Here is a 20,098-nt window from a genome sequence, read left to right on the forward strand (position 1 = left end):
GGATCTGAGAGGATAATAGCTTGAGTGACATTATTTTGCATACTTTCAGTGTGTGAACGGGTAGTATTACTGAGTTTCAAATAATTTAGATTATGTTGTAGTTTTACAAATCATATGATGGTAACTAATAATACAACTTCCCTAGAATGCAAGCTTTCTGTTACAACTGGAATGTCATGTGCCTACCGTTGTTCAGATGTCATTTGGAGGTGGACTATGTGGGCAACAAGCTTTTTGCGGTCATCATTACATGTACCTGTTAACTGTTTGGACCATGTTGCTCTATCTTGAGGCAGCAGACTCCATTATTGAAGATGCCAAGCCCATGCCAGCTGGAAATCTCAAACACCAGTCGATACAAAATACATTCATGTGCTGCTTCTTTATCATTCACATATTTTACCTCTGTTATTATACATTCCACATCAGATTTTACTGCACCAAAACTTTAACAAAGCTTACAATACACATGTTCCTTTGACGTCTAGCTCTGTCTGTATTCTATGAGCCTCCCTTGACAAGTGACGTCATGAACTTTGTCTTGGATGGCAAGGTTATGGGGTCTGCAATGAGTCTCTGAAGTGATGCGACGTTCTCATGGAATAACTTGCCCGAAGAGCAACTGTCTCCATATGCAGGAAATCCACGTGCACATTACATCTGCATATACACTGCATCCACTTCACTCTCATGACATGCAAAGAAGAAACAAAAATTCCCACACAATATGCGACCCAAAACAAACACTCACTCACTCACTAAAATAACAAAAATGCTTGTTCAAGATCATGACTATCCTTCATAAGATAGAGTGAGAGTGTGTGTGTGTGTGTGTGTGTGTGTGTGTGTGTGTGTGTGTGAGAGAGAGAGAGAGAGAGAGAGAGAGAGAGAGAGAGAGAGAGAATACACATAACTTTCTTCAAATTGATATGGTACCCCTCATATCTCCCCCCCACTTAGATGAAGGATATTGTGACAATTCAATCATCTAAACAACTAAAAATATCTTTAACTATTTCACAAGTGACTTTGTACTTAACTCAAAGACAATAATTATTTCTTTGCATTACTTATAACTACTTTCACAAAAAATTGCAATATACAATTTTACAGTGCTTTAGAGCTCATTTCAAAATGAGAACATAGCTTATACAAAATCCCATATTCCTATGTATATATTTCGATCTTTCGAATTTGCAGGTCTTAGCAATTACTCAGTATTGCAATGCCTTTCTGTTTATATAAATCACTTTTCACAAAACGCTTTCGTTAACAGTACTTGCCACAACAACATTCTGCACACTACACCTTTCTATTTTAAATTTATCACAATTTGCAATGACTAGCCACTCAAAACAAATGTTCCATTCTTCACAGCTTCCACTTCATCATCACTACTTTTTGGACATCTGGTCTATCTTCATACCTCCACCTGTTTCACTCAAGAAACTGGTAAGTGTGTTTACGAATCATTCTCTTGTTCATGTGTTCATTTTTTTTACCAGTTTACATAAGAAAATATACGGGTAACTTACTTTAAATTAAAAATAACCTCCCCAGAGAAAAAAGCTTATAAAGCCAACCATGTACTTCTTATATTCCACAGAACTATAAAATTTCACAGGTAGAAGCAATTAATCACCTTATAACAGATGGCCTACAACTCAAACATATATTTTCCAAAATGCATAAAATAAAACGTGGTAATTCTATATTACTGAGACACACACTCCCTATGTACTTATGATTCTCTACCGAGATAGTGTCCCTTATTCCTACACTCATTCCCCTTTCAGTATGGGTCACCCTTTCAGTCCAGCCCACCTTTCTTGTATACAAATATACTGGGTCATTATCCTGTGCCATGTGAAGCATCTATCCGTGTTCCATTTTATGAAATCTATACCTTTTGGCATCTAGCACTCATGTCTCCATCTTCAACTTGCACATCCACTACAGCAGCTCAAGAGTGCTCCTCCAAGTGTTGCGATACCATAAGCTCAGACATTGATACATCATCTTCACTAGGGTATAACCTGGATGTTACCAAATAATTAGCTATGGTACATTAGTTATTTGGGCCTGCCTAACCCTTCTCCCATATTATGTGAATCAGTAACATTCAGGCTGTTGTATTCAGTTAACAATGCATCTGGGGTACAGTGGCTGGATTAAAATTTAGTGTTGTTAATATTTAAACTGTGGCCAATGGTCTTGTCACGGTGGTAACACCAGTTCCTGTCAGATCACTGAAGTTAGGTTCTGTCGGGCTAGGCTAGCACTTAGATGGGTGACCATTCGGTCTGCCAAGCACTGTTGGCAAGTGGGGTGCACTCAGCCCTTGTGAGGCAAACTGAGGAGCTACTTGACTGAGAAGTAGCAGCTCTGGTCTCGTAAACTGACATACGGCCGGGACAGCAGTGTGCTGACTGCATGCCCCTCCATATCCGCAACCTGTGACGCCTGTGGGTTGAGGATGACATGGCAGCCAGTCGGTACCACTGGGCCTTCCAAGGCCTGTTTGGAGGCGTTAATATTTAAACTTTGATATAACATACTTTCTTAATGTAACTTATTCAAAGAACTGTTTCCCTATGTTTGAGGGCCTAGCTCATTTTTGTTAGGTAATTTATCTCCTCCTTTGTTTTAGTTGCTTTGCGATCAAATAATTAGGATTCTGCTGACCCCTAATACTTCTGCTAATACTCAGTTGCTGTAAATCCTAAATATATTAAGCAATCACAATAAAAGTGCCTACAAGAATGGTGCTAAATGACCTTAGGTGTAATTGTATCAGACCATTGATAGCACATTCACTAACAGTCTTCAGCAGTAGCTTGCAAAACTGAACATTGACAATATCTCTTAATTTTACTCATTCAGTATTAAATCCCAACCAAGTATTTATGTGAGGTAGCATGCATTAACACTTTTGCACCTGTAAAGAATTAATTCTATACTGAACTTAACCTTTGTCTCTGTCCAAATTTGTCTAGATCCTATTTAATATTTAAATTTCCTACAGCAGCAGGGCAAAGAAATTTGCGTACATCATGGAAGGACAGACATTAATCTTGGTACTATTCTTCTCCTTCAGCAATAAACAAATAATTACATAAGTGAGGCTGCTGTCCTCAGGTAAGCCAATAAATACAAAGAACTGCAATGGTATGATACCTGCTATTCAACCTTTAACGTAAGACAATTGCATGTATTTCCAGCCCTTTGACTAGCCAACATGAGGCATACCACATCTTTAATGATCTCCATCGTGCTCAACACGACACGACATATCCGCGGTGGGATTTGGACAGTAGACACATCTCAAGTCTTTACCTCCTACAGTGCGGTTTGATAATTTCCCTCTTACTAAAGTCTATGTCATGTAGAAAGGTGGCCCAATTTTCAGCCGTTCTGTGCATCTCCCTTCATTAACCACTGGCAGCCAAAAAGATTAATTCTCTCTCCGTGTGTCTAGCAGAGGGTTACAGCCAGATGGCGATAATCTGTCTCCAGCATGCTGCACTCTTGCTGTACTTCGTGATAATCAAACCTTCAATTTTTTTAATAACTATGAATGTGTATTTATAAACGTTTTAGTACGGTTAAAGAAAAAAGTCAGGTGATGGCAATAAGTATGAAATGCTTCACAAAGCAGGTGAGGGGGATTAATAACTTTGTCAAATGTGCATTTGAAAGCACAACTCATACTCCTGACATGTGAAGGTACAAGAAGAGACTGTAACAGCATGTGGTGTTAGCAAGGGAACTGTAGAGAGAACTGTAAACGAAAGTGTCGGAGCTGTTGATTCCTTGGGCAAAGTTGGTTTTGTGTCGCCTGTAAAACACTGAAACCGCTAGAAATCTGTAACACAAATGGATGGTTTTGAAAATGATGTTTTAAAGTGCCCCATGTAAATGGTGAGTACCCAACTTCACAAAAACTTGTTAGAATTATGCATGAGAATACTGACTTCGAAGGTAGCACTTCATAAGTATAAGAATTTTAAAAAGATACCGATTTCAAATTTGTTAAGAAGAGAATTTCTAATTGAAAGAAGTGACACAGGTGCAGAATAGTCTACATCCTTTATAAAGATGCATGATAGAAGAGGAGGTAGTACAACAGTGTATTAACTTCATGAAACATGGAGTGAATCAGTCTCATTCCAGGAAGAACTGCTGATGGCAGTTTTAAAGACCCCATAGGAATAGGTTCTTGGATAATTATTCTGCATGCTGGCTCTTTTTCTAGTTTTGTTCCTGAGAGTAAACTTGTATTTAGGTGTAAGGAAAAACCAGTGACTATCATTCGGAAATTAATGCTGTCACTTTCGTGAAGTGGTTCACTAAACAAATCTTGCCATACCTTGCTTCAAAGTCGGTCAATTGTAATTTACCATACTAGTTATCATTCAACTGTTACCGATGAAACACCAAGTACAAACACCAGAAAAATTGGATATTTTGCTCTGGCTTGAAAATAAAAACACTTTGCACAGTATGAACCAGAGACTCGTGTGTAATTCCTGCAGCTCATTAATTTATATACATTACGTGACAGAATGTAGAGATGTGATTTTCTTGCAAGTGAATGCAGCCACATAGTTTTGCATTTACCCACCTATCACTTTCAGTATAAGCCCATGGAATTGATTTGGACAAAGATTAAAAGCTATGTGGGAGAAAAAACAAAATCATTCAAGATAATAGACAGTGAACTGCTTGAAACTTCCTGGCAGATTAAAACTGTGTGCTGGACCGAGACTTGAAATCGGGACCTTTCCCTTTCGTGGGAAAATGCTCTAACAAGTGGTAGAGCACTTGCCTGAGAAAGGGAAAGGTCCCGAGTTTGAGTCTTGGTCCGGCACACAGTTTTAATCTGCCAGGAGGTTTCAGGTTTCATATCAGCGCACACACTGCTGCAGAGTGAAAATCTCATTCTGGAAATATCGCCCAGGGTGTAGCTAAGCCATGTCTCTGCGGTATCATTTCTTCCAAGAGTGCTAGTTCTGTAAGGTTCGCAGAAGAGCTTCTGTGAAGTTAAGAAGGTAGGAGATGAGGTACTGGTAGAATTGAAGCTGTGAGGACAGGTCGTGAGTTGTGCTTGGGTCGCTCAGTTGGTAGAAGACTTGCCTGCGAAAGGCAAAGGTCCTAGGTCGAGTCTCGGTCTGGCACACAGTTTTAATCTGCCAGGAAGTTTCATATCAGCACACGCTCCGCTGCAGAGTGAAATCTCATTCTAATGAACTGCTTGTGCATGAAGCAATAGACGACATTCCCCCTGCAGCGTGAGCACAGTCTGTGCAGCATGCTGCAAAGCTTCAGGAAGAAGGCTTTGATGGTAAGGTGAAGGTGGATATAGGCCTTTAACCTGTCATTGTAAATTTACAGTCAGATGGTTCAGACACAAACTCAGATAGAAGTGACTATAGTATTATGATGTAGACTTTGCAACAAAGTAAAGTAATAATATTTGGTTTTAAAGATTCATGGTTTAAAAATGTGTGTGTCAATATATCAGATGCGTACATAGTAGGTGAAAACTGCCTAGACTTTATCGATTATGAATTTGTATCCTGTGTAGTATGCTCTAACAACATGTGAGAATGCAGTCAGATAAATTCATGAAAAACGTCCACAGCTAAACCCCTGTCATTTTCAAAGCGCGAACTGGAACATACTTTAAAATGACATGGATAGTTACCTATCAAGATATCAGTGGTTTTCCATGTTATCAGTCAACTTTCCCTCGAGTTATTCAAAGAAGATGGTTAACTGTTTGCTTGTTCAATGGAATAAAAATGCCATTTCTCACTGTAACGTCAAACGAGCTATTTTACAATCATAACACCAGTTAACATCGAAAAATATTACGTCTGACTACAGTTAAACACACAAACATGCCTTATATACATTTTTGAAAATTCCATGGACTAGAACTAGAGGGTTTCTGCTTGATCCAAATCGCAACAAATGACGATTATTCCAAGCAGTTTCAATGACCTTGTCACAGTTGTAATTTCAAGAAAAATTGAATCTGACATCTTCACATAGCTGTGTCAACTGTTCTCGCCTTCTGACACCATGTGCAGACCATAGCTGTGGAGCAATGGACGCAACATTGCCAAGACAAGAAGTAAGATTTCTCTAAAGATAACTGATTGAAATCAGTTTTAAAATTTATTATTCTGGTCATACATTTGAACGTATAATACATTGAACCATAGGCAAATGAACCTGACTGTTGTCTGCAGCAACACAGTTCAGCAATGTGGACTTTGTTTGCCCATTTTCTGCTTCCACGAATGCACAGATCTCACCCCCTTCACGGTTCCCTACCGCTCCGCCTCTGCGTGTGGAAGTGCCATCCTACATGATGCGGGCAATATAAATTGCATCTGAAGAGAGTAGAATGCATGACTAAACATGGGGAATTCTTCTTGAATGGTCCTAACATTTAGCCAGTGACCTAGAAAATACCATAAAAATACATTGGGTTTACTTCTCCCTCCAGTTTTAATTTAGGAAATTGCTTGGAAAAACCGTTTCCATTTCCTAGTCACAGTTTCTCAATTAACTCTCTCAACATTCTGCTACTGTCCAGTAGTTGCTGTTTATATATCTCCTCTTTCGTCTTCGTGAGCTCATCCTAGATTTTCTAGGATACCTCCCCATGACTAGCTGAGTGTGTTGCATACTGTGGTCTACTTAACAGTTGATTTGATTTTCTTTTGTTCCATCTGCTCTATAAAGTCAGTTACTCGAGTTTTTGACACTCCAAAATTCATTTCCAAATCTCATAGTTGGTTCTGACATTGTTTTGTAGGACTTGGGTACAGTTTGCTTTCTTTCTTTAGTTCTGAAGGTTCAATATATATTTTTCTATTAATCTAATTAAATCCTTCTACTTTCTTTTTTATGTCCATTTCCATCGTGAATGAAATAATATTTTGTAAGAGACTGAACGAGTTTACATTTGCTATTTTCTGATCATTTATTATTATTTTGCTGGGAATTGGCTTCTGGTCCCTGAAAGACTTAACTTCCATTTTCCTTTAAGATACAAACAGATTATATCCCTTTGCAGTTGTGGATAGAATATTAACAGCTGTCTGGAGTGTGTTCTCAGCTCCAAGGAAGTCACGTGGAGCGATTGTCGAATTAGACAAACATTTATCTGAGGCATATTTGCCTAGAAACATTGATTCCTTAAACTGATGGGAAACCAGAAAATTGTTGTATCCAGTGCTGAAACTACACTCCTGGAAATGGAGAAAAGAACACATTGACACCGGTGTGTCAGACCCACCATACTTGCTCCGGACACTGCGAGAGGGCTGTACAAGCAATGATCACACGCACGGCACAGCGGACACACCAGGAACCGCGGTGTTGGCCGTCGAATGGCGCTAACGGCGCAGCATTTGTGCACCGCCGCCATCAGTGTCAGCCAGTTTGCCGTGGCATACGGAGCTCCATCGCAGTCTTTAACACTGGTAGCATGCCGCGACAGCGTGGACGTGAACCGTATGTGCAGTTGACGGACTTTGAGCGAGGGCGTATAGTGGGCATGCGGGAGGCCGGGTGGACGTACCGCCGAATTGCTCAACACGTGGGGCGTGAGGTCTCCACAGTACATCGATGTTGTCGCCAGTGGTCGGCGGAAGGTGCACGTGCCCGTCGACCTGGGACCGGACCGCAGCGACGCACGGATGCACACCAAGACCGTAGGATCCTACGCAGTGCCGTAGGGGACCGCACCGCCACTTCCCAGCAAATTAGGGACACTGTTGCTCCTGGGGTATCGGCGAGGACCATTCGCAACCGTCTCCATGAAGCTGGGCTACGGTCCCGCACACCGTTAGGCCGTCTTCCGCTCACGCCCCAACATCGTGCAGCCCGCCTCCAGTGGTGTCGCGACAGGCGTGAATGGAGGGACGAATGGAGACGTGTCGTCTTCAGCGATGAGAGTCGCTTCTGCCTTGGTGCCAATGATGGTCGTATGCGTGTTTGGCGCCGTGCAGGTGAGCGCCACAATCAGGACTGCATACGACCGAGGCACACAGGGCCAACACCCGGCATCATGGTGTGGGGAGCGATCTCCTACACTGGCCGTACACCACTGGTGATCGTCGTGGGGACACTGAATAGTGCACGGTACATCCAAACCGTCATCAAACCCATCGTTCTACCATTCCTAGACCGGCAAGGGAACTTGCTGTTCCAACAGGACAATGCACGTCCGCATGTATCCCGTGCCACCCAACGTGCTCTAGAAGGTGTAAGTCAACTACCCTGGCCAGCAAGATCTCCGGATCTGTTCCCCATTGAGCATGTTTGGGACTGGATGAAGCGTCGTCTCACGCGGTCTGCACGTCCAGCACGAACGCTGGTCCAACTGAGGCGCCAGGTGGAAATGGCATGGCAAGCCGTTACACAGGACTACATCCAGCATCTCTACGATCGTCTCCATGGGAGAATAGCAGCCTGCATTGCTGCGAAAGGTGGATATACACTGTACTAGTGCCGACATTGTGCATGCTCTGTTGCCTGTGTCTATGTGCCTGTGGTTCTGTCAGTGTGATCATGTGATGTATCTGACCCCAGGAATGTGTCAAAGTTTCCCCTTCCTGGGACAATGAATTCACGGTGTTCTTATTTCAATTTCCAGGAGTGTATTATGTAGCCCACCTATGTCAGTGCCCTGTTAGTGTATCTTTCAATAGGAGGACAAATATACACCGAGAGAAGAAACTGACTGACTTCAGGTAAAAGATCAAATTTTTTTCATAAATCATGATACTGATTAATTTTTTTCCTTTTTGGATATATATATACTGCCAGACTGATAGTACATGAAGACTGCAGATACTTACATTAATTAAAATTATGCTATATTTCTTACATAGTGTTATGCTATATTTCTTATATTGTATGAAAATGTGAAAATTAGTGTTGCTTTTAAAATTTTTTCAATTGATAAAAAGTATTCAGTATTTTTTTGTAATACTTTTAATTTTTACAGCAGATGAAATGCAGATGATTTGAATCTAAAAACTGCTAGGGGAATAACATAAAATTATTACATCTCCTTCTACAGTCTTTCAAAACAAGACTAAATCAGATAAAAATATGGGCATAATGGCCTAAATTAAAAAGGCAATAGGACTTCCTTTTGTTTATTTTTGTGAATGTAGAGTGGTGATTCATGAAAAAGAGCTAGTTCAGTCCAGTGAGTGAGCAGTTCTGATCCGCTCTCTGAGAAGAACAGTTTTGCCCATCTCTACTGCATTCAGTACTGAACAATTAGGAATGTCAAAACTATTTAAAATTTTTATAAACAGTGAGTGTAGTATACAGGTTAGAGTTGTGCCATTGTGCTAGGTGAGCAAACATAAGAAACAATTTATGCATAAGGACATTTCACATGCTGGACTATACAAAATCAGCATTTTCGTGATAATCAAGCAATGAAAGGGTTAATGGTGTTACCTTATTGCTTATGTTCAGTTAGTAGGCACCCTTCTACATCTGTAGGTTTTGCTTTTTCTCCCAAGGCTGCAACTATGACTCCATCCTGGATAAATTGGGGTGATTTGGATCCCTCATCCCCACTTTTAATCCTTTCAGTTAAGTCACTTCCTTAATCATCATAATTTGTTTGCAATTCCCTGCATATTGTCACATGAGTTTCTCTGCATTCTACTTGCAACAGCTTCTCAATTCAATTTCCACTCCCCCCCTCCCCCCAAAGAAAGAGGCACACTGACAGCCATTACTCTTTTGTGAAGTCCGTCTGCAAAAGTACAGTCCTGAATATTGTCAACCCGCATACACTTGAACTTCCCTTTGTCTATTCCTGTATAGTAGTTGTCATTTTCGAGTTGCTAAACTTAATTTAGTCTAGTATACTTCCATATAATACATAGAGTCTCATAATTTACATATCTTAGTTTACTTGGCAGGGTGTCTGCCTTGCTGTCTGTCTATTTTGCTCTGCATCTGATTATTTTATGACCGCTTGAAATTATTAAATGCCTAAATGGAAAAAAGAACATAATTTGGAGATAATGAAACCCTTAAATCTGGAAACATAAGGTAGCTTATAAGTTTTTCAGTCGCCATGCTAACTGCTGATGTTCTACTGTCAGGGATAGTGTTGGAGATGAGATTGAGAATTTAATGGACGGCAAGTGAAAATAACAGAGAATGGCCAATTTTACTGTCAACTGTACAACTACAGAATGCAGACTTTCACAATTTGTGTATGCATATTGCTGACATTTGTTTTATGGGCAATGTTCAAATATTCAGACATCTTCCTTATTGGTTTAAACACTGCAAAGGACCTACGCCCACCACTTGTCATATTTGAAGTATATAAAATCATTTGCACTTGTGGTCACGTGTACATAGGAACAACAAAAAGAAGCATTAAACCCTTCTTAAGGAACACAACTGCAACTGTCACCTGGGCAAGACGTATAAATCAGCAGTAGCAGGTCACGGCTGGGACCAGGGAACCACCAATTCCTTTCTCTGATGATGTGATTTCAGCAAGATCAGATCATTACTGTGTAGGATGTAGAGAGAGGTCATAGGAATCCAAAAGCAGAAAAACAACTTTAACAGAAAAGTGGGACGATTGAAATTAGGCATGTTGTGGGCATTACTGCAAAATAAAGCAAACACACCCCTATTACAAGCTCCATAACAAGTTAGCACAACTCCACAATCTTAGGTAGTGGTCTGATGACATCATGAGCCAATCGGTTATGTGAATAAATATAGAAAGTTCAGCTTGCTGAGCTTGTTTGAGACTAACAGCTTTCTGAGTCATTAACGCCTCCGATAATCTCTGCAGCATTGGAAGACCGAATCTTAGGTAGAGAAATTTATATGCCTTGGTCCATGGCCTTATACCCATAAAACAAAATGTCAGCAATAATAGAACAGCTGTTTCTGTTTGTCTGCTCTGAAGCTTTATATTCCGGCATATTATTGTGTGTTGGGTGATGTTAATTTTTTGTGACTTGAGTAGTGCTGTAGTAAACAACTAAATAACAGTAAGCAGTAGCAATACACAGTCAGTTCGTTTTTGTTTCTTCTGCATGTGTATGAAACATAAAATCTTTCTTTCATCGCAGTGTATTATTTCAGGAAAAAAATAAGTTACCTCACCTTCTGCAGGAAATTATGACAGGCTATTAACCACAGATTATATGTTCAGTTATCATTGTACTGTCAGGCTATAGTGACAATGAACTTTACTCTGCAATAGACACCATCTCCAATTTAAGGCAATAGCTCAGTAACTACTATTAAACTAAAAATTTTATGTATAGTCTTGGATGTTAATCTACCTTACTAAATTGCACATATTTACCGATAAGAAAGTAGTTCCACTGTGTGTTAATAGTTATGCTTTGACTTCTATAAACATGGTATAATGAAAGCCATTATAATTTCCTCAAACATGGTGAAGATTTCAATGATTTGAAGGATTATATGTTAGTTTTGCAATCTGTGTAAACAAGTCCTCTGGATTTTGATGATACTGCTGAAAATAGTGCAAGTATAAAAACTTTCTCAGTAATTTCACGAACTTTCAGATAGAAGTTTAATAAAGTGTACAGCATAGTGAAGTACTAAATGTTGTGTGATGACAGCCTCCCGTCGGGTAGACCGTTCGCCTGGTGCAAGTCTTTCGATTTGACGCCACTTCGGCGACTTGCGTGTCGATGGGGATGAAATGATGACGATTAGGACAACACAACACCCAGCCCCTGAGCGGAGAAAATCTCTGACCCAGCCGGGAATCAAACCCAGGCCCTTAGGATTGACATTCCGTCGCGCTGACCACTCAGCTACCGAGGTACTGAGTATTAAGAAATTAATTGTATGAAACTCTGCTCTGGAGTATGAGCTACAAGATGGAAAAAAACATTTTCTGTACCTTGACCAATGTAGTATATTTTATAATGACAATTGTGATTATGTTCACAGAGTTACAAACCCTTTTATTTAGTTGCATGTTGTTTTCACAATCAGAATATTTAAATTTTTGTCCATTCAGTGCTTCAATAAGAAAGTGAAATCAACTTGTACAAAATTATGATCAATGAGACTTAAGGATGTTAGAAGTGCCTTGTGTAGATGTTCAGAATTGAAACAGAAAAAGAAAATTTGTACAATTCTTTTATGTGTGAAATGCTGTATTTTATGAATAAAAATTACTGCTGTATAACATCATTTTAATTATGTCACTTGCGGTATCTCTTCCAGCAGGACATTAACTGCAGTACCTCACCAGCACACGTCAGTTAAGTAACTTATCCTAAACTGGAAACAAAATAACTATTAAAGATAAAAATAAGAAAGAAAAGGGAGAATAATACACAAACATCCATACTCCACAAACCACTGTGAAGTTCAGGACCTGCTTAAATGCATACATGTGCACTGAAATTTGTCTTACCTTGTCATCATGGTACCTAGAGCAGTGATATGTAGTGTGCTGCAGTATATTTTTTAATTACCCACTTACTACTATTTCTTGAAAATTTGTGTAACCCACTAGGTACGTGCCAACTATCTTCAAACATTTATCATTTCAAGTTCTTCACCATTTCCTCGCCCGTGGATCGGACAAACTTGTCATTTTTTGTGTCCATTCAGTATCTCCTGTTAGACCTATTTGGTATGGAATCCTCACACTTGTGCAATATCTGAGGCTGAGACACTAGTGTTTTGTTAAATGATCTCCTTTGCTTATTGACTATATCTTCCCAGTCTATTATCTTTCTTCACCTGTAGTTGAGCCTATGTGATTGTTCCTTTTCATATCCCCTAAAATCATTACACCCAGGTATTTGCACAAGTAGACTTATTCCAACTCTGACTCATTGATACTGAAGTCATAGAATTCTATGTTTTTGCATTGTGTGAAGTGCCCAATTTTCCATTTCTCAACATTCAAACAAATTTCCAATATTTGCACCACTTTGAAACCTTATCAAGATCTGCCCGAATATTTTCAAATACTGCTCTATTACAGATAGCATTATCAGCTACAAAAAGTCTGAGGTTGCTGTTAACATTGATTGTATGTAATTTTATACACTTGAATAGCAACGCTTGCAACACATTTCCCTGGAGCGTGGCTGAAGTTACTTCTACATTTCTAGACAGGATAAAGTGCTGCAGCTTCCCTAGCAAGGAATCCTACTGCCTTGATCCATAGTTTGGTGTTCAAGACATTCTGATAAGTGCAGATAAAGTCATTCTGTTTGAGATATCTCATTATGTTTGAGCTCAAAATATAATCCAAGATTCTACAACAGATGGAGCCAATTGACACTGCACGATTGTCTGCAATAATTGTATAAGGCACTTCAGGAAACACTTATCAAAATATTTGATAATAATTACTGATAAGTGTCTATGTTTAACAATTCAGTTCTCATGAAACATATTTTAATCTGTGTGTGTGTGTGTGTGTGTGTGTGTGTGTGTGTGTGTGTGTGTGTGTGTGTGTGAGTGAGTGAGAGAGAGAGAGAGAGAGAGATTAAAAATTGTGTCCATGTGTTGCATCTTCGATCCCCTGGGGGAAGGAAAAAAGGTCCCATACTTCAGAACTGAATGTACATACAACAGAATGTCACCACAAGGCAGTAGCTGTTACAAACTGATGTAAGAACCCTATGACAGAAACATGCAGACAACATTCTTTTTGCAGCATTTTTGCAAGTTCATTCCATGTTAACGGACAATGAAATTCACAACAAAAAGAAGTGTGTTTGTTACATAATCTGCAGATTTATTATCTATGCTTAATGTGACAGAACTGTTTTCTCTCTTTATGCTGAAGTGCATACTGTTTATTATCTGACATACTGCTCACACCTTGGGGGTTTCATTTGCTTTCTCTAGTATCGTGTTGTTATCACCAGAAAAGAGAACTTTTTCCCCATATCTTACACTGTCTGAAAAGTCATTGATATATAAGAAAAGAATTGGACTCAATACATTACCCGTGGGAACACCTATGTGTGTGTGCATCTAGTCTGACAACACAAGAGGTATCTGAATTGTCAAAGGTCCCATATCCAAAGGTCCCATACCTCAGAACTGAATGTACATACAACAGAATGTCACCATAAGGCAGTAGCTGTTACAAACTGATGTAAGAACCCTATGACAGAAACATGCAGACAACATTCTTTTTGCAGCATTTTTGCAAGTTCATTCCATGTTAACGGACAATGAAATTCACAACAAAAAGAAGTGTGTTTGTTACATAATCTGCAGATTTATTATCTATGCTTAATGTGACAGAACTGTTTTCTCTCTTTATGCTGAAGTGCATACTGTTTATTATCTGACATACTGCTCACACCTTGGGGGTTTCCATTTGCTTTCTCTAGTATCATGTTGCTATCACCAGAAAAGAGAACTTTTTCCCCATATCTTACACTGTCTGAAAAGTCATTGATATATAAGAAAAGAATTGGACTCAATACATTACCCGTGGGAACACCTATGTGTGTGTGCATCTAGTCTGACAACACAAGAGGTATCTGAATTGTCAAGAGGCTTGTTGCACTTTTTTAGTTTTGAGATAAAAGCTCTATATCTGGGCCTTAAATGATAATAAAAGATTTAGCTTCCATTAAGAATTAGTTGATGGTGAGCATGGTCTGTGTTACACTGACAATATTTGTATTGTATCCAGCCTGTGAGAAATTTGTCCATCTGACTTGCAGAAAACAAACATTTGTCTGAGATTTATTAGAGAAAAATATGTAGGGGAATTCAGCATATTTTATTTTAAGAACATTAAATAGTTCACATCCCTGAATCCGAAAGTGTATGAATGTTGTATCAGTGAACATATTTCAAATGCTGACGGAAAATAATTTTCTGAGGTACTGCCAAACAAAGTCTACCATCACAAGATAGTCATCTGTGACTTAATAATTACGAAGCTTTCTCCTACATGTGAAGGTAAATAACACTATTATCTGCTCAAAATTGTCAAACAAACCTGCATATTTACAAGAAAAGTACTTGAAAAATATGTGAGAGCTAATGCTTTTACAAACATAAAAGAAAAAGTTTCCACTTGTATTGTCTAGAGACTGTTTGAATGGAAGTTTCCAGGTGTTTGAATTCAGAGTCATGATGCAATGCACAAATTAGGGAATAAATTTCATGAAACAGGAAGTGTTCATGACAAGAAGCGTAAACGGAGGTGAACAGCTCTCACAGAAGCTCATCTCGATGACACTGTATCCCACCTAGAAAACTCCCATAAAAAGTATCTTAGACGTCTTTCAAGCAAACACAAATTTCTTGCACCTCCGTACAAAGAGCTGTTAAGTTACTTGGGCTAACACCTTATAAAGTAACAGTAGTCTAGGAAATTACACCCTGTCATTCCACACAAAGGGTAGGTTTTGCGAATGGGTTTGTGTACATGACGGTGAAATGGATCCTTATCTCATTCTGTTTTCAGATGAGGCTTGGTTCCATTTACACATGTATGTTAATTCTCAAAATAGTGGCCTTTGGAGGGCACCCACAGACATATTCTGCTTCATGACGAATCTCTACATGATCAGAAAATATAAGTGTGGTGTGCAGTTAGTGGTGACAGATTTTTTTTTTTTTTTTTTTTTTTTTTTGAGCTTTGCATTTTTTGCAGCAGGACTTGGCAAGGGCTCATTTGGCCAATCTTTCTTTGCACGCATTTTCACAATGTGTTTGATGACAGGGTCTTTAGCAACAATATATTGCCTGCCTGAAGTCCAGATTTAACCCAGTAGAATTTCTGTTTGTGAGGACCACTAAAGGATAAACTGTACACAACAAATTCACATACTCAAGGATAATATCTGCAAGTCTATGAATTCAAATTCGCAAACAGAATTACATTGTGTGATGCATAATTTCTTCAGTAGATGTCAGAAATGCCTGGAAAAGAATGGCATGTCATTCCAGTAAATCCTTGCAGGACATCGGAGAGCACAACATTTATTTGTATATTTTAAGGATTTAGTACTGCAGCAGTAGATGAGGAACACCTTGTATTGCATTGAGCTTCCAGTAATTTCATAGCCAATAAATTTAAAAACACTGCAAAAAGTGCCAACACCAATTTCAAGAGAAACATTGCAACTTGCACCACGAACAACTATTGTGGTACACTGTGAATTAGTCTCACATTAAATACCGCAGTGGCCAAGCTAATTCCTGCTGCATGTGCTATATCCAATACCAAGAGTATTCTCTTGGGATTCAATTAGCAGTCATTGCTAGGATGTTATATTCAAATCTTTTGTGTCAGTGTAGACCACAGACTGTGCACACCACGTCTCATCAAGGACCAGAAACCAAAGTATTTTATATTGTGTCAGTAGTAGGTGCTAAACAATTTCATTAACACACACACACACACACACACACACACACACACACACACACACACACACACACACACACACACACAGAGAGAGAGAGAGAGAGAGAGAGAGAGAGAGAGAGAGAGAGAGAGAGAGAGAGAGAGCTCTGTCCAGCCACCCTGATTTAGATTTTACTAAATCATTCAGGCAAATGATGAGATGGTCCCTTCATCAAGACCACTGTAACAATACTTACATAAAAAGCAACTTATACAGTACAAAAACATTTCCAATGAATTGCAAATTCAGATATTTCCCTATTTAACTTATAGCTGATATTTCACTGTTATTTCTTATCCCACCAGAATGGCAAAAATACCATGTACGTGCATCACTGTTAACCTTGAATGTGAATGTATTACCATCCCTTAACATCTTTGCCAATGAGCCATGCTGTGCTGATCCCATCATGTAATTAAAGCAGATTCAATTTGTAGGACAGTAGTTTATGATGACATGAAGTTAATTTGTAGGCAAAGTGGAAATTCATACTTCTATTTCAAAACTAGTATCATAATAACTGCACTTGGCAATATTTTGTTTTTGTCACCACTTTCAAAGTTACCACTATTGTTACATGTTCTCTGGCATGAGAGAACAATTACAAGGTGTTAGTTGTTCAGTAATGATACATTACTGGCCACCAATGCCATATGCTCATTATTATTATTATTATTATTACTGGAAATACAATACTTGTTTCTATACATTAGAATTTGTTTTTCTGATATATTTTAGATATTTATTAACATCGAAGTCATCTTCATAGTCATCTTCTATCTTCACCTTGGACTTTGGCTTCCGCTTTTCCAAACGGAGTTTACGTTCTTCATCGCTCAGTGTAGACAGATCCAAAGGAAGCTGCCATAAACATAATCATTTTATAGCTTCAGTAAAGACGGGCACTGTAGGGCTATGTGAATTAAGTGAAAATTAAACCTTTTCTTCTAGTGACTAATAAGTAACAACAAAGACAATTAGTACAAAGTTTTGTATGTTTTAATAGCTATTCTGGCAAGAATTAAAAGCTGGTGTAAGATCTATAAAAAAACATGGTGAAGTATAGTATTCTAGTGGCAATACTAGGAGAAGATTAAGAAATCTCAGCCCTGAGTGTTCTGCATTGTATATATCATTTAAAAACAGGAAAGTCAAATAAAACATCCTGAAAATAAATAATAGAGTATTTTATAATGTATATATATTCAACACACATGTCAAAATATTGGTGACAGCTGCAGAAATACTTATTTAGAGTTCCAAAAATAAGAGGGAGAGAGGCTTGAGGGGGAGAGGTGGAAGCTTGCTGACTTTCCTGATGGTTCAAGACCTGGGCAAGGAAGACATTTAAGTAAGGGGACATTCCATTATGACTGATTTAGCCTCCCACATTAGCATCTCAGGTTTTGCTGAAATTTGGTATGTAGATTTCAGTACTTACCAAACTTAGTGCCACAAAATTTTAGCTCTTGATATGCAACATTTAGGTTGTTGCACTCATTTAAGTGAGTGAGACCAACATTTCAATGACATTCCAAATTTTTTGTCATTTTTTTACAAAAGACTACATAGTAGTTAAAGTATGATCTCCGAGTGAAATTTGGTGTTGCAATTCACTGCTAAGTGTAGTAAACAACTTATATGAGGGTCAGTCAAAAAGTAATGCCTCCTATTTTTTTTTCTACGTTTAATTGACAGGAAATTTAAATGCAATTACATAGGTTGAAAACCACAACATTGAGGATCATTTTGTCATTTTTCAATGTAATCTCCGCCCATCTCTACAGTTTTGGTCCATCTTTGAACAAGGGCATGTATCGCAGCACGGTAAAAATCACAGCTCTGCTTCCTAAGCCATTGACGCACGGATGTTTTGACGGCCTCCTCATCTTCAAAATGAATCCCACGATGAGCTTCTTTTAGTGGCCCGAACAGATGGAAGTCTGATGGTGCCAGGTCAGGGCTGTATGGGGGATGAGGCAAAACTTCCCATCCAATTTTGACAATCTCGTCAGAGGTGTGACGACTGGTGTGTGGTCTTGCATTGTCATGCAAAAGAAGAACATCTGCCATTGATTTTGTTGGGCGAACTCGCTGAAGACGTGCTTTAAGTTTGTTGAGGGTTGTGACGTATTGAACAGAATTTATTGTGCATCCCTGCTCCAAAAAATCAACCAGAATCGCACCCTCTGTATCCCAGAAAACTGTTGCCATAACTTTCCCTGCCGATCGCACAGTTTTGAATTTTTTCTTCCTCGGCGAGCTTGTGTGACGCCACTCCATTGACTGCCTCTTTGATTCGGGTTCAAAAAAATGCACCCATGTTTCGTCCCCGGTCACAATTTTTTTCAGAAACTCATCTCCCTCCAAACGGAAGCGCTGCAAGTGTTGGGAGGCTATTGTTTTCCTTGCCTCTTTATTCTGATCGGTTAACATTCTTGGAACCCACCGTTCACAAACTTTTGAGTACCCCAATTGTTTAATAATCGTGATCACACTGCCTTTACTAAGAGAAATAATGTGACACACTTCATCTGCAGTCACCCGACGGTCACCACGAATGATGTCATCAACTTGCTGAATGTTGTGTGGAGTCACTGCACTCACCGGCCTGCCGCTCCGCTTTTCGTCAGTCAACGGTGTTTGCCCTTCAGCTTCCTTACAACGACGAACCCATCGTCTAACAGTGCTGACATCCACTGTCACAACACCATACACCTTCTTCAGTCTTTCATGAATGCGTATGGGCGTTTCACCTTCTGCATTCAAGAATTCAATCACACAACGCTGTCTCAAACGAACATCGATGTCGGCCATCTTACAAACTTCTGCTGTGCTGCCACCTGTTGACACAGAAAGTTACTACTGCAGTGGATTGCAGAAGAAGGTTTGAGGAATGGCGCCAAATTCAAATTTTTCACTTAACTTAATTTCTTTAAGTAGAAAAAAAATGGGAGGCATTACTTTTTGACCGACCCTCGTAAATTGTAAGATTCAAGATTCAATATTCTGGTTACCATTGTGATTCAAAGCTAAGGGAAAATCCACCATGTCAAATAGTTTTCCAAGCTTGGCCATCAACTTTGCCTAAACAAAATGCTTTACGAAGCCCTTATTTTGTAAGAAAGTAAAATTCTTTATTGTTAACATCATCAAATCCTATGCATCACATTTACTTTTTAGTTTGATAGATATTTTGATGTACAGAGTGTTCCAAAAGATTTTGTGTCAAATATTACTCCTTTTTGAAGGCCTATGAAGGATATTTCCACTTTTTTTTAGTTATAACTACAATTTGAAAGAGCATATTTTTCCTACAAGTATATGTATAATTGTTTCATGGGACACACTGAGAATAGTCATTAAATGACAAAGGCTTTAGAATATTCAAGATTTATTCACTAGGCCTATAGAAATTAAACTTTCATTTAATGTTTCCCTGTTAGAATGGTATTTAATTTTACAAAGGAATTAACATAATTTGGAAAGCTTCATTAAATATTTTTATGTGAGTGTTAATGGTTCAAAATTTTATTTATTCAGGAATATTCTAAAATTTTCATTCGATAATGATATTATGTACACTTATGAATATCTCTTCATCAGAGAATAGGAAATAACACTGCTACCTA

Source organism: Schistocerca cancellata, chromosome 1, assembly GCF_023864275.1.
Source record: "Schistocerca cancellata isolate TAMUIC-IGC-003103 chromosome 1, iqSchCanc2.1, whole genome shotgun sequence".
Lineage (NCBI taxonomy): Eukaryota > Metazoa > Arthropoda > Insecta > Orthoptera > Acrididae > Schistocerca > Schistocerca cancellata.